Source organism: Anopheles nili, chromosome X (genome assembly GCF_943737925.1).
Source record: "Anopheles nili chromosome X, idAnoNiliSN_F5_01, whole genome shotgun sequence".
NCBI classification, from domain to species: Eukaryota; Metazoa; Arthropoda; class Insecta; order Diptera; family Culicidae; genus Anopheles; species Anopheles nili.
The window spans coordinates 3,100,622-3,117,071 of NC_071293.1; positions in this window are offsets into that span (position 1 = coordinate 3,100,622).

Below are 16,450 nucleotides of genomic sequence, written 5' to 3' on the forward strand. Positions count from 1 at the left end.
GCGGACGGTGGGGGTGAATGGGAAGGACGTACGAGATGCGCGCGTGCGCGGTTTGATAGCTCTCGGTGGGCAGGTGTGTCCTACCGAGGACATCCCGTGAAGGACGAAGGAGGGGTAGGAACGGGTGGCCGGTTTTTTTTTCTTTGCTGCTGCTGGTGTTGCTGATGTTTTCGGTCACTTCGCCCTTATTCCCCTTCATTCTGCCCGATGTTGCGTTTCTTTGTCCCCATTTTCGTGGTGTGGTTGTGCGTCTGATGATGCGGCTATATTGCAGCAGGTGTTTCCACGTTCATCACACCGTTGAAGCGAACAGGGGATGTCCCAGGACCCGCGTAGGCTGGACGGCGACCCCCTCAGAGTACGGCCGTTAAACTTTTTTTTCAACTCTACCGCCGATCAGCTGGTCGCAGTTTGTAAACTTTTCCTCCAAGGGTTGTCTCGTTGCAGGTCTCGAGACACTCGCCTATATCAGGTTATCGATCTCGCACACACCAAACCCGTCTGCCAGTTGGTCCGAGACACCTCCAATTCTTGGATTCCTGAGATGCCTTAGAGTTTGGGGACCTTTTTTTGGGTTCGAACATCAGGTCGCCGATTTGCATGTGCCTGCTTTTCCTCTGCCGTCACATCGACCAGCAACCGTTATGAGGTGAAGACGCATCGAGTTCCATGTGCCACAAACTACTCCTCTGTCCCCACGTAAAGGCACGTGCAATCATTGTTCATTCCGGACGGCACCGGCAGCAGCGGAAATGATCACGATGTTCGAGCTTTTGTTGTCGTTGCTTTCCGCTGCGACGTTGGGTGGGGGTGTGGAGAAAGCCGGGAACGCAACTGCACGCGTATTAATTGTAATTATCCATTGACGCACCAGGCAGGATGGTGTGTGTGTGCGTGTGTGGGGGGGGGAGGGATGAAGGGCCTATGAGGGAGGCTGCAGAAGGGTTGCTATATGCGAGAAAAGTCAACCTCCTCATCACCTCCAATCCCGCTCCATTCGTCGGGTTACGTGCGCATGAATGAAAAGGCAACGAAAGAAGCATTTGCGCTAATCGCATTCATAAAATATGGCAACGTGTTTGGCATACGGACGGAGTACGCACTGTACATCACGGTCTTCGGTCTGCCACCATTCGGGGATGCTCAAATTCCATTCGATTGGTCAAGAGAAGGGTGGGTGGGTGGGGTGGGAGGTGACTACCAGCCAACAGCTGCGGTAAACCGATGAAGCAGACGAGCCGAGGGGTCGAGGACTGGGCTAGCGACGTTTCGAGACATCCAGATTCGCGGCGCATCGCCAAAAAGATGCTTTCCTTGGAAGCCACTCCGTGAATTCGGTGTCTTTTTCTGCCCATTTAAGGGAGGGGGAGGGTGTGGCAGGATGAGGAGCAGGAGAGGAAGGGACACCGGAGGGTGCGGAGAGCCAGAGCCCTATTGACGCGGGCGAAAACAACGGAGCAATTTCTCCCAACCTCGCTAGCGCTCGTTGCTTGGCGCCTCTCGCCCCGTTCACATTTTATTAGCAGTTTTACTTTTCTTTCTTTTCTTTTTCGCCACTCAATTGTAATACAATAGCGGGAGAACATCTTGTTCAACCGGAGACGATGTTTGGGGACAGCGAACGTGCCCGGATAAGCGGGTAATAAAAATCCCATACTCGACCGTTTTACGATCTGAAATGATGATGCATTTTAACTCATCTCGCAGGTGTGTGTCGGATAGCTCAATGCCTAGAGCGCTCGGGATGGCCATCTGTGAGAGATTGGCGTTATCAATTCTCGCGTGTGATCAGTTAGCCTTAATTTGAGAAGAAGGTGAGAGAGAGATAATGAGCGATTGATCGTGGCAAATTTCTCATCATGGCTAGGCTTAATTTACATATAGTCGATCTGAGCTGTTTGAAAAAGGGGCTCATTCCATATTACATTTGCTCCAAAAATCCATGAGCAATTGTTGTCGCCACAGAGCCCACCCCCCCATCCTTCCCCCTAAAGTTTGACAAATGAGGAAGTACAATAAACAAACGGGGGGAATGAAAGATGACCGCATCACAGGCTCTTTCGGGCAGAAAATCTCTTTTGCCGCTTTCCCTGCATCAGGAGAGTGGATTTGCGTGGCCGCGTGCTATAAATAAGCGCTTTATGCGTTGTTTAATGCCATTACCCATTTGCATCTGGAGCAGCAGACGAAATCGTAGCCCCAGGAGCAGCAGCAGCAGTAGCACGCACACGCGGCACATTTCGCGATGATGCAACGCACTCGTGCGGCGTGCTGTGGATCATAGAAATTGCACGATTGTCGCCGAGCTTCATCTCGTCTGCTGGAGACGTCGTGGTCCTTCGTGACTGTGGGGGGGTATTATGACCTATAGGAGGGTGCAATGAGGGGGACGCAGTCGATGCGTGGATCGAATTGCAAATGGCCCTCACCGATTGCAGCTCGAGCAGGGGTATGTTTCACATTTTGCATAATCCCCCACCAGGGGTCTTCCGGCTTCGTCTGGTGTAGGACTCTCTCTGGTGGGTTTTTGCGGGTTTACGAAAGGGGTTTGCATTGAGAGCAAACACCGGTGCTTGATACACGGAACCCCTCCTAAAAAGGGGTGCACATTCGTGAGGGGTTGAGTTTTCAACATCCCCTAAAAACGCGGGCGTCCAATTTCCCGGTGTACAAATTTGAAGTAAAAAGGACAGCAGGTCGTGTGACTCGCCCCGTTCGTCGCTAATTCGCTCAGGTGTATCGGCAGGACCTCCTGTGGTGGTGTGTCACCTTGCACCGCTTTCCCCACCATCTGCATCCGGATGTCCTGCGTTGGTTCACCTTTTTTCCAATCCTGCACCCTGATCGAGCTCGATCGAGCTGGGGGAGAAAGGTTCAACGTCCTTTCCGAGCCGTGCGAGGACCCTCAGACGAGAGCGCTGTCTGGAAGGACACGCAACACGCGAGTCGGAGGAGGCTTCCCCGGCTGGGAAGCAGGTGGAACAGGGCTCCTGCATCAACCGCATGTTTGGAGGTCCTCCAGGTGGCTGCTAGTGGAAAGTGTTCGGAGTTGTGGTATTGGCATGGAGACGGATGCCAGGCAACGTCAACAGCACTGTTATGCCAGGATTTCAACGCCGCCATCAACATCCTGGGGTCCTGGCGTCGGTTGTTGGTTGCTCCAGTACGACCAGCCATTAATCTGACCAACACTCGGTTGTTTCGAGACTTAATGGAGGTGAAAGTTGGCATAGGAGAAGTACGACCTGCGAGGCGAATTTGTTTGATGAACTTTTCCCCGGAAATCCATCTTTTACCACTCTCTCTCTCTCTCGCTCGCTCTGTCTTTCGTTCAATCCAAATAATGGTCTGGTTGCGTCGACAACCGCTGTTGGTGTGTGGGAGTCGTGAATTCGTCTCCAGGACAACGACGAAAACCAACCATCAGTAACTACTGAGCAAGCGTGCCCTGAGCGGGACTCGGTTTGCAATTCTTCTGCGAAAGAGAGGGTCCCCGAGCGTCTAGTACAGAAACAGGGATCTGAAGAGAATGAATCATTGGATAAAGATGGCTTAAGGACGATTTTTACAGTTTATAGGTTCTTTAGAATGAACACGCTTCAGTTTTTCAATATTTCAAAATACTGTTATAAATCGTAGTAAGGTAAAATTGCTTTACAGATAGCACGAATTTTTCTCATAACTCCCCAAATCCAGCATATTCCCTTCGATTTGTGTTCACATTCAATCTTTCCAAGTCCAAGTTTCCAAGTCCCTCTTTCTTTTGCAACTTCAGAGAATTTTCCTAGAAAAAGGGAGCAGGAAAATTGGACGCCAACAAAATGAAAGGCTACACTCACTCACAGTCGACTGAAGGCAGAGTTTTGTCCAGCAAAAAAAAATTCTCAAACAAACAGCCCTCCATCAGCCAGATAGGGAAGATCGTAACGTCGTCCTGCTTTCAGGATTGCGTGCTCAGAATCACGAAGCGCCCTCTCCCTCGCTCGCTCTCGGCACGTATCTTTATCTGCCACATCTCTCTCACTCCGTCCCTTAGGCAATCTTATCCGTCCTCGTCTCAGGCAATATTCGAAAAGGGCGCGGTACCGAGATCCAGCAGCGTAGCCGTGTGAGATCGATTGCAAAAGAAAAAGTGCGGTAGATAGGCAGGCGAAAAAGGTGCGCTGGCAGATAAAAAAAAAGAACACCTCTCGTTTTATCTAACCACCGAATGGTGCGAAAACTGGCCCCGATATCGATGCCGATGTTGGAGGTGATAATATCCTGCGGTTCCTACGAAGTCACCAGATCGATTCCCGGACAGGGGAGCCGAACTCGTTGGTAGTCTATGTGCACTCTGGCGTTTCAAGGTGTGGCCCTGGTGGCACACATCGTCCTGTGGTTGTGGGGTGGCGTTTTACCTAACGACCACTTACGCTAAAAAGGGGGGTTACTATACTTCTTCTCTGTCGCTCGCAGCGAGGTTGAGGCTCGGGAGAGATAATTTCAAACCGCATTTCGAATGGTAATCCCTAATCCACGTGGAAGGTGTACTAAGTGCATCAGAAAGGGCGAACTACTTGATCAATACTTGGCTCTAGATGGTGAACGCACCATCCTGCCTGTCATCTGTCAACGCGCCTAGCGCTCTATTTGTCCTCCATAAAAGGGGTTAATAGCAGGGGGCTTCAGAGGTGGCGAGATGACGCGCAGAAGTACGGTGGCAGCTGGGGTTTAGATAAGAAGTTGGCCTGCAAATAGAAGCACAAACGGGGATCGATCGAGTTCGGCTCTCTGCTCGTTGTCCCCTGTCACAATCTCTCAGTTCCATCTGTCTGTTCAACTCTCGTCCAACCTGGTCCACCTTCTCCTCACTCGCTGGTCCAGCGGGCTCCCCATTTCCTTTCTATATCTCCTTATCTCCGCCTGAGGACGCTCATTTCTCGTTCTCGTCTCAGTTCGCGTCATCTCGCTCGTTATCAGCCGCTGGTTGGGGACGATTTTGTTTGATCGTTCAAACCGATACAACGCGGGCTTGTAAACGTGCGATGCCGGCTGTCAATCTAACGCCCATCGTTCGAACCGGGTACGGGTACCAATTCCGAGTACATGATCTAATGTCCGCGTCTTCTATCACATCTCTGTGATGGAGCCGAAATGGTCGTAGAGGAGTCGCTGCTGATCGATGCGTGTCCGGGGTGTACTCCATCGAACACACATCCTACTTGCGGCTCGCTGATGCTCCAGATTGTGGACGAAGTAGAGAGGTTGTCGCAATCGGTCGGGGATTTATCGGGGGGATTCGGAGTAAATCATTCCCTGCGGCAGAGCAAACATCGCCTCACCTTCGCTATCGCACGACCCGGTACGTGTTACAGATAAAATCAATCCGCACAGCGACGGTTCATGCTCGGAAGCATCTTCTACCGTCATAACTGAGTAAGCCTACATCAATCACCATGCGTCTCTTTCCTTCGCTCTTGCTCTCTCGTTCTCTGCGGTCTCTTGAACGCCCTTTGCTCCACCGTAGGGCTGGCGTAGGACAAGGTTTTCCCCCTGTTTCCCATCTCACGGAGCTCCAACGTGTTTGTTCCGTCGTTATCTTCCGTTCGACCCGCGTTAAAGCGATAAAGAACTCTCTCTACGCCGCAGCGCTTAAATCGTCCATCGTGGTGATACGTTCGATGGTGGACCTCCACTGATGCCGTGCCGTTCTGCGAACCAGACTGGCCATTGCAGCCTCAACTGTGGTGCTGAATCACTTCCGGAACCGGACATGAGGTTGTTTGCCAGCGGTGCATGTCACCGCAACATCCGTGGTTTGACGCAAAGAACCCGGAGGTTATCAGACGCGCGTATGTCGAACACCTGGGAGTGTCTTCCTTCCTGTCAGTGACGAAGTCCGGGCGTGCCGGATCGTACATCTCGCTGTATGCGCTCAATTTGCGTTAGGTTCCAGAATCCAGACCGGCTTTCAGAGCGGTCAAAATTTCTGTTCATGCTCTTCCGGCACTGACCACCCGGCTGTACGTCACCAGCTATCTGGAGGGGTTTTCCTTTGCTGCGTCATCCCACACACCCACACACCGAACAGACGTCGAAGAATGACGATGCAAACGCCAAAAAAACCCCTCCGGGGATGACTAATCGGGCTCGAGCTTCCATCAAGTCTTTCCCCCGTTTTTCACCAGGTGTTGGCGGTGGTGTCTCGTTTCTGGTTACGTCGGACCACACCTTGCTTCGGATGAATGTATGCGTAAGGATGCATGGTACCATTTCGCTAGAGCACCCACTCACCCTCGGCCGAGATAAAAAAAAAAGAAAAGCCAACAAAAAGGTACGAGAGCACGGCGCGCGACCTTCTAAAGTTAATCACAGAATCAACCCCAACTCTAGCAACCAAAGTTCTACGCGTGTGGCATCCAAAAGGTGCCCGAAACTGTTCCCGCGCGAAGGATACGAAACAACAGAAAAGTGGGTGCGCCGGTGCTAGGAAAATTGCTCTTAACAAACCCCCTGGTTGCCGGTTGGGAAGGTGGTGCGAGAAAACCGACGCGTAACCTTTACGAATTTTCTTCCGCCTGTTTGTTCGCCCGTTCGCGAGCCACACCCGCATCCTTTTTTTGCCGGGTGCCGGGGTGAAGTTAATCATCAGGAAAAGAAGCGGAAAAAGGAACGAAGAAACACGAGCGAAAAGCGGTCCATCCGTTAGGCCACATCCTGCGCCTCCACAGAGGGGTGAAAAAAAAAGATATGACTTTCGCTTTTCCCCGGCTCGAAGGGCCTACTTTTTGGCCACCAGTGGGGTTTGAGAAGGAAAAAGCGAAAAGGTCGACCACATTAGACGCGATGATCATCGTCTCGTTGGCGGAACGCTAGAACGTCAAGATACATCGAATAGAGAGGTGCAGCATTAGAGAAGAAGCGAAAAAAGTTACATTAATTTTCCCTTTGCCACGGGAAAGCAACCCCGGCGGGCGCGCGTTGATGCGTTTTTCCACGTCCCATTTGCTAATGAGACAACATCAGGCTGGGCTGGATCTGTCAATTGGATGCGGTAAACCGTCTGTCGAAGGGTTGCTGAGACCTAATGCAGTCGGGAGCTGGGTGCGGTCGTTTGGTAAAAGTCACCGTCCCGAATTCGGCACACGCCAAGGACTCCCATGGGAAGGCGTGCCGGTAAAGGTTAGCACGGGAGCTGGAAAGATGGAAATGTCACGCGAACGCGATTTTCACCCAGCTGACGGTCAGCATCACGTCTGCCTGTTTACGTGCGATGTTCGGGGTCTTTATCTCTGGTGCCTCGAGAGTGTGCGTAGGGTTTCGTTGCGTGTCGCGTTCAACAAAGCTGAGTGCTATGGTAACCTATTCTACCGGCACATTCGGGGGTTTGGTGTCGAACACCACCAATTTTGGGGTTCCTCTGATCAGCGAACCGGAACTCGATGGAGGGAGAAAACGAACGGATGACTACGGTAGGACATGGCTACGAGAGAGGCTCGACCGGATGGAGCTGTACGAGCGAGATCGATACGCATGAATCGCACGCAACCACGCATCCGTAGGCAATCTCACTGAGCACATGACGTGTGCGAGAAGACAGGGAGAGTCCCTTCTCATCAGCCCATTAGCAGGTCTCCCTGATGGACATCGCTAATGGCAAATGTCTCGAGGTGAAAGGAGCGGCTGTTCCGTCGATGGTAAGCGACAGAATAATCGAACAGCCGATACCGGCGAGATGTTTATTCGATATGAAACGCTCCAGCGCAGGCCTTCTGTCACCTTGTGAGCTTCCTGGTTGGTCCGAATCGATAATGAATTCGCTCGTACGACCAGAAGAACCACAATCGAACACACATTGCAAGAGCTCCAATGGTTGCGAGGGTCGAAGTGTGATGAAGCTCGTCTCGAACGCCCTGTTAGCGGGGAGGTGGACCTATCTCTACCTTTCTCTCTCTCTCTCCCGCGCGCGCTCGCGCCCTCGCTTAAGTACACGCGTGTGTTCACGCGGGTGTCAAATGTCAAATGCGTCGTTGGCCGTTTGGTGAGCGATTGTCACCCGGAGCTGAAAACAGTGCTGCTAAAGGCAGAAGGGGCAAAGGGGGGGGAGGAAAGAGGGGGCCCTCAACGTCTGCTCGTGTTCGAGCGTCACATTTGCAACATCCTTCATGCATATGCAAATAGCCAGCCGGATGGGAAATTAAAGAGCAAATGAAGGAAAGAACAAAACCGCCAGCCTAACCAACCTTCTGATGGTCAGAAAAGGGTGGAGGGTTCATCCAGCCGCGCGCGCATTGAACCAAGGGTCTTCTAGAGGAGCAGAAGTTCATCAGAATTATACGAAACGAAGCGCAACGATCTTTGGGTCCAATCGGTCTCGAGGTGGTGGGGGGTCTCGCACATGCTCCCCTCGCATCAGCGTACCATCTGACAGCTTAAGCTTGAGCCTTTTCCCCACCATCTTCAGGTACGGTGTTGCCAACCGACCGACCAGTGGCAAAGTTCACTCTACGTTCCTGCTGAACGTCACATCGTCACAAGACCTGCATTCATTTCAATGGGAAATGAGATCAGAAACCGTCGTTCGAGTGGTTCTTGTGGTTCTCGTGCAGAGTAGATAGCGGGTTTTGACTACTCCAAACTGTCACTTCTCACTAGCGGTATCACAATGAGGACATCAAGAGAGCATACGTCTTTAAGAACCCTCCACGTGCAGCATCCTTTTCCAGGTGTCGCGAAAGACCAAATCGCCGGATGACGCATTCGGTGGCAGCATTTGGTCCTCGCCAGACGACGGAACGCAATTAAGTCAGCCCTCCTGCGCACAGGAACTGACGAGAATGGCGCACTGGACCGGATCAGGCAGACCATCTGTGTCGGTGTCTGTTTGACGTTTCGCAGCGGAAGCAAGGAAGTCAACGTCTTGCGCATCGTCGGCGGGCACGCGTCCTCGGGCGCGTTCCTTGCTCTTATCTCTTTCTCTCTCTCTCTCACTCGCTCTCCTTTTCCACTGTGCCTGTTTTCCGAGGGTCCTCTTCTTTGCCACGCCGCGGAGATGAAGGATACGATAAAAAAACACAACAACAGGCCCTCTTATTTATGGCTGGCTAGCGCTTCCAGCCGTTGCAGCCTCATGTCGACAATTACGCTCGATCCTTGGCTCGTCCTTCCGGAAGCCCGGTCCCACCCCCTACAACCTGCCCCAGCAATATCCCTCGTTTGTGGGGGCAATAAGTGACGAAACGAAACCAAAAAAAAACCGCCAAAAATGCGCGAGAAGCTGAGCCACGGGAAAATTGGGCGCGAAAGCCAAACCAACGTAGGGCTTGTGTGTATGTGCTCTCTCTCTCTCTCTCTCTCTCTCTCTCTCTCTCTTTCTTCCTTCATCGTAAACAGGCTAATTTTGCCCTCCATCCGGGACGCTTTATCCCCGCTCTAATCTTTACCTTCTGCTCCGTGTTTCGGGTCCACCTTTTTTCCCCCTTGTACACGGCGGGGTTTTTCCCTTTTTTCGGCCCGTTGTCAGCGTCGTCGTCTTTTTATTGTTGTTGTTAGCGCACTATCTTGCCCTTCTCCTTCAAGATCGTGTCGATGCGCGTCGTTAAGCAGCGGGCAACGGTCCTTTACCGCGCTCTGGGATAGGGGTTGCGCGTCCGAGCGCGTGGTCTTGACCTCTGAGGCGTCGCGGATAAAGAAGAGCGAACGGAAAATTGAAGAAAATAAGAAAGCCAGACCGGCAGAAATGCTAAATGCTGTGCGTAATGCTAGGGATGCAACATATGGGCGTCCGTTGCAGGTTTTTTAGCAATTTCCGATCGACTGGCTTCGATGGTCATCTCGGGACATTCAACGCGGCTCCAACAGCTGCTGGCTTCTCGAACTCTTCGTCAGTGCTTCTCGAGTGGACTACCTTTTTTTTTGTTCTACGTAATACCACCCTCACTAATACTCTTCTTCCATCAATGATAGGTTTTTTTTATTTGCTCTCAAGTGGTCTTTGTTATCGTTGCCACTGGAGCGCTGGAGAGATAACAGAGGCCTGCCTGGAACGCGTCCAGAGATGAACATCTCGCATCGCAGTTTGAAGAGGTCCCGAACGAGGGCAAACATTGACGTCGTGAGAAGAAACCAGAAGGTATGGCAGAGTGAAATGATCGATCCCGTGGGTTTGCATCCAAAACTACGCCGGATAAAAAAATAAAAAGCTAAACCCCGAAACCGAAGGTAACCAGTTTGCTCTCCCTTTCGATCAGGCATTAGGGGCATAGCCCTTGCCTATCGGATCAACTGCCAGGCCCACCCTAGCACGCTTGCGGTTGGGCAAATATTTGCCCGTCCGCTTGGGCTCGGCCGATAATGAGAACCTCGGTTTTTATGGTGTTCTTTGGGGCGACAGGGAGTTCCCGCCAGCCGAAACCGGAGATGATATGCGGAAGATTTCGATCCCACCACCGGGGGGAGAGGCACGAGAGTACCGGGGAAGGGAAGAGGAGCAATGTCCCAATGTGCATCCGGAAGGTTCTAGAGGTGTTGCGGGGGATGAACCAGGAAGAGTGCTGGCAGTCGATGGTATGCGTCAAAGATACGGTCGAACAGAGGGAACACAAGAGCACTGATAAGCTCTGATGCAAGCGGACATGAGGTTGAGTGTGTCCGCCATTCGCTCTCGTTCGAATTTTGTCCTCCGCTTTTTATGGTTCCAGGTGACTAATCGGGTGGCTTTTTTTTGCGTCAACACGCAAACAGGCATTACGAAGAAGTTCCGGTCCCCTGCGTTGGGATGGGAAGGTACGCGAGAGAGGGATTTTTTTTTCTTTTGGGCACGTTCGATATCGGTGGGCTTTCGCTAGGGAACGGAACTACCTTCTGCAATCTAGAGTAAAGATACCGGGCTACATCCGTGGCTGTGTACCGTGCCTTTTCCGGTGCCCCTTGAGCAGGTCTTATCGCTCTGTTGGGACGCTGTTTTGGCAAATAGTCGTTGCTTCTCGGGGTCATGCTCTTACGGGATCGAACGTCGATTGGAAATGCATCCTACTGAGCATCTCTGGAATGTCGGAGCTATGTGCGACCGATCTAGAAGGTGTGCCAGCTCTTTCGAGGGGTGTACGTCAGAGTGTACTTGCTAAAAAAGGCAGGTACCTTGTGTGCAATCTACGTATATCCATCAGCACCGAGGTAGATGAACCTTGGAGCGTTTCCGGTCAGAATTGTTGAAGCAGCACATCTCGACCTGCTGGACGTCCAAATCGCAGCCATAACATGCGCTACGGAGCCGCCTTTGCTGTCTTAAAACGTCTCGATTTAAGCGTGTTCTTCTCTCACCACATTGGCCTTCAGCATGCTCACCTCTAGAGCTCTCCTAGACCAAATAACCACACGAAGACTTTACCGATTCGTGGCTCTAGCACAGGTTCAGGGTTAGCCGGGCTGCCAGAGGACCGGTTGTTGTGATAACCACACGCAGGTTGATCCCTCCGACACACTGGTGGGCAAAACACGCTCATGACCTTCCACATCGTACTGCTGCTGGGTGTAGAAAAAAAAGCCACGACAGCGCAGTTTCACCACCAAAACCACGTCCTGACTATCTGAAGACGCGGAGGTTGCAGGTCAGCTTTCCGGTCCACAACTACCGGGACGTGCTTAGCAAAGGGCCCGATCGTCGCCTTCCCAACCAGCAGTTCTATTCTCCGGTGACATTCGCGTAGCAATTTTTGCGTTTGTTTTGGCAACTCCGGCCTCAGAGCGGACGTTCTCGCCTGTGTCGGGTGGTTCTCGACTCCACCACCTTGCGAAGGGATCGTGGAGCTTGTTTTGCTTAACGTGCCTACCGCAGCACCTGCAGTGGAAGGTCTTTCCCGTGCTAGAAGCGCTCTGATGGTCTGAGGGGTGTGTGTTTGTGTGTTCGCTTTCCCTCGTAACCGATCCGCTCTTTGGGGAGAAATGCCGCACGCTGATGATGACATCCGGCCCTTTCGATCACGCCTCGATCCGCGCCCTCTGGCGGCCTGAAAGCGATGCTCATTTATGCAGCCGGCATCCCATCGAACGGCGTCGTATTCGATCGTGCCATATCGTAAAAGCTGGCCACGTGAGACGTGGTCCAGGCCGGCGGCCATTTTCGGAGACTGCCGAACGGTGCTTCGGACAGTTGTTGGGGAGGTGAGTTTGCCGCGCTTCCGGCCGTTCCAACCCTGCACCGGCCCTACAACGCCCCCATCGGATGATGTCCGCCTCATCCAGCGCGGCAGATCGGGGCGGTCTCATCGCGTAGGCGGCTCACGTGCCCCTGGCGAGCCTTTTCTGGGCTTCTGGGCCGCCATCATCATCCCGCCAGCGCTCCTGAGGGTGCTGGAGAGCGGGGATCGTTGGTTTTTTAATGTCTTCCAGTGTGCAACCGATTTCCCTTCGAACGGGGTGAGGCAGCATGGTGAAGGGGGGGAGGGAGCGGTAGAGCATCGGTGGGGGGTGTGTATCGGTACTTCACCCTCGTGTCGTTCCTTTGCCAGATGGGACACTGCACAAAAACCACTGTCCTACTGAGCCTTTCAAGTCTCACCTATCGATTACCTGCAAGTTGACCAGACTTGCCAGATTTATTGGATTTCTGAGCAGACCTCGAACTATGTTGCGATTTGAAAAGAACCTCTTGAGACCCGCTTGATGACAGGTGTGATGAATGCTATCGATTTATCGGTAGTCTGAAAGCCATGACATCTGCTGACAGTGGAGCTCGAAGTCAAGCCAACTTGAAAGCTGTCAAAACACCCGCATAACACCGTAGAACGAGTCACTGGGACCTCATGGATGGATCTTCCTGCATCTTCTTAGATCCAGCGTAGATCTAACATCTACGACTGCTACGACGATATTCGTGCCGAGAATAAAATGTGACTAGATTTTCATTAATCGCCATATCCTTCCGCTTGTGGCTCACATCCCACACCAGCACCGACCACCTCGGACAGGGAAACCCGTCGTGACCGTCGGGAAATGGTACCCACCCTCGTCTCCCTACGCGGTAGTCCCTCCACCAGCACCGCCCAAGAAACTCAGCAAAACGGGCGATAAATAAGGGAAGAAGCGACAGCAGAGAAAGTCAGAGCGAGAGACGCAAAACGGGACACGAACGCACGCACGCGGGTTGCAGTTTCCGGTCGAAGGTGGTGGACGGAAGACGCAGCACCATTCCGAACGATGCCCATTTTCCCCGTATGGTGTTGTCCTCTAGTACGGCTTCCCTTCGACCGATGTTTGCTCCTTACGCCTGGTGTCTTCCTCATTTTTTGCCTTCTTTTTTTCCCTCTCCGTGGCTCTTCTTCGCACTCACGATGCGTTTCCGACACCCGGCGGGGATCTTCTCGGTGCGCCGGAAAAGAAAGGTAAGCTCATCGACCCACCGCACCCGCTATCCTTCCGCCACGTCCGTCCCGGTCCCCTTTAGAGGAGCAAGCACGGAAATGAAAGGAGAAGTTTATTGACTTTCTTCATGAAGCGATTGATTTGGTTGCATTTTCCTCCACGCCCTAAGCCACATTCGCAGGTGTTCATCCCTTTCCCGTCACCTTCCCCTACTGCGATGGGAGTTATGCCCACCCACTCGCCCTGTTTGCTGCGATCGATGATTAGGCGAGAGTTAAATGCACTTTTAACGCGCTCAGGATTTGTAGCAGCAAAAACGAAAAAAAAAACAGCAGTTCATCGGCACCACACGACGTACCTGTCGCGTACCGGTTGGGTGAAGGGCTCCGGCCCCAAAAGGGGAAGAATTTGCGAAAGAAGGCGAGTTATGCATGCATGCATGCTTGCATGCACATCGACGCGGCCTCCTGCCGAGGAGATGCACCGCGCGGGGAGTTAACTAATTGTCTAGTGGACGTAAAACGAGAGCAGCCCAGGTCCTCCTTCCATCCTATACGTCGATCCCCACCCCACCCCCCTTGGGTTCGAGGTTTTTTTTTTTTGTTTTTTTTGATTGACGGTTGGGAATGGCAGAGCAAAGCCTCGGGTAGGGTTGCAAGGGCCGCAAAATTATGCCGCCATCGCGGGTAGTCTGGTGATTGCACCCACTCATGGAAGGGGAGGGGGTTGGGGGGAGAGTGAGGAGGGTTGGTGTCACGGCGGGGTAGGACGTGCAGCGTGCATTCGTGCATCGTTGCACGAGCCAACCCCATCAGCTTCCCAAGGTGCATCGGCGTTCTCCTTCCTTTCGCTCGTTGCGCGTGGACGCGTGTTCGCGTGTGATGCGCGAGGTGAGCCACAAAATGGCCGTCAAGCAGGAGGAGAAGGAGGAGGAGGAGGAGAGTAAAGGCACGATTCGTGACGATCTCAGGTAAGGAGCACCCCCGGGAGCACGAGAGCAGTCGAGCAGCGCCACGATCAGGGCCGCGGCCAGTGCTCGAACCACTCGAGCGTGCAATATGCGCCCGAAAGCGAAATTCGAATTCACTTTCACTTCGAACAAGACGAAAAACCCACCGGTGCGCGCTCTTACCCCCCCCCCTCCTTCCCCCCCTTCCTACTCCATCATTCCCCACCACGCGAGGTGCATTGCAAAAGTGCATCATCCGATCCGATCCACCGATCGATGGTTCGATCAGTGGGATGGGTGGTAGGGTTTTTGGGTGAAGGGAAGAAACGGTAGGAGGTGAGGGTGTTTGCAAAAAAAAAAATGAAAAATAAAAATACCCCCACAGCTGCCCGCAAGTAAAAGGAAAAGCGAACGCAACAGCTCGAAACCGCGCGAACATCGAACTGACGTTCGTTGGGGTCTTTTTCTCTCTTTACTGGCTTTGCACACGAAAATGACGTGAATGGAGGGGGTGGAGGGGGTGGAGGGGTTGGTAGGAAGATGGAGATGGGCAGGAGGGTAGAGCACCCAACCCGCCGTACCAGGTACTGCAGCCCAGAGACGTGCTATCGGGGCGAATTCTGAGGAGGACTCGTAATTGGAGGATACGTCCGAAACGAGATCCCTTATCCGCTTGGTGAAGTTCCTGCTGACGGTGTTCCTGTGATATCGGTGTACCAACAGGTCCTCGGGACGGTCTTCAAAATCCTCTCAGAAGCGTTAGACAACATTCCGACCCCGGTTTGTTCCATCGCTGGACCATCACACAACTCCACCAGTCAGCGCTCTCATTCTCGAACCGTTCTCTGCGCGGCGTAATGGAATGCTTGTGCTTATTTCGCTTGTTGCGTGACCACCGTGTGGTGTACCAGTGTGCCATCGATTGTGTCGAGGTGTTGTTGACCAATCACCAATCGGACACCTCGCCAGAGCTCTCAGAGGGGCCGCTGTTCGCGCCACCTTAGCAGTATCTCCTCACGGTGGTGGTGTTTGGTCACCGATTGCTGGACTGATTTGCTGACATCGCGGTAGAGTCGGCAGTTTTTCTTTTTTTTTTTTTGCTTTTTCACCTGCTCCACTCTACCTCCATCACCTACTGCTAATGGGTACACACACACACACACACACACACACACACACACACACACACACACACACTCACACGTACGTGCCTCCCTGATGGGTGGTGATTGCGCTTCCGGTGGAACGCGACGGCACAGATCTGTTGGTTTTGGTTGTCGGAGGTACTCCAGGAGGTAAGAATTGGAAAGAGGAGGTAGGAATCGGAAAGAGGAGGTTAGGAAGGTGGAGAAGAAGCCAACAGCCCCAAAACCGTGGACCAGTGGAACCATGGACTTGCACGGTAGCAGAAGAAAAGCCACGACCTCCAGAAGGCGCAAGCGCGACGCTTCGGTAAGAAGCTCCAGTTTCAGCTCCTCCGTGATCACCTCCATCACCCTTGGCACCCTCGACCCAAGAAGCGGTTACTTGAGTGCAATAAAAAACCTCCCCATATACCTCCAGCTACCCTGTGGAGAATGCTCAGCGACCAACGAGTGCGACCAACTCCGAGGCGGTAATGAATTCTCAATTTCGATTCGATTAGGCTCGGATTCGAGCGGAGGCACACACACACACACTCGCATGGGTGCGAGTACGCTTATTAAATTCAGATCGGCACCAACGTGGTGATGGCCACAACCTGCAGACCGATGGTAGACCTTGCACCTTGGGTGAAACCGTCCGATAATCGCCTTCGATGGTGCGACTAAAGTCGATACAGCGAGGAACCTGTGGACGATCTGTGGCTTCTTGAACGTCCGCCAGCCTGCAGGTCGGGACGATGTACGGTTTCGTGATGTGGTTTGGTGATGTCCACTCACCTGCCGGTTGCATTCCCGACTAAGTTCGACAGACTCCAGCGCTCTAAGGGATGTAGAAAGCGCGGGAGCACGAAAATTCCGTGGTCGAAGAAATGGCACCTCGCGTCACGCAGCGGCCATTACGCAGGCTGGTAAAGACCGGTAGCGCTTCCCCAACACCGATGTTGGGGCTGTATATGGCTGCGGTTTAACACCGGGAGCCGTTTTGGATGGGGAATGGGGCGACTACGTGACA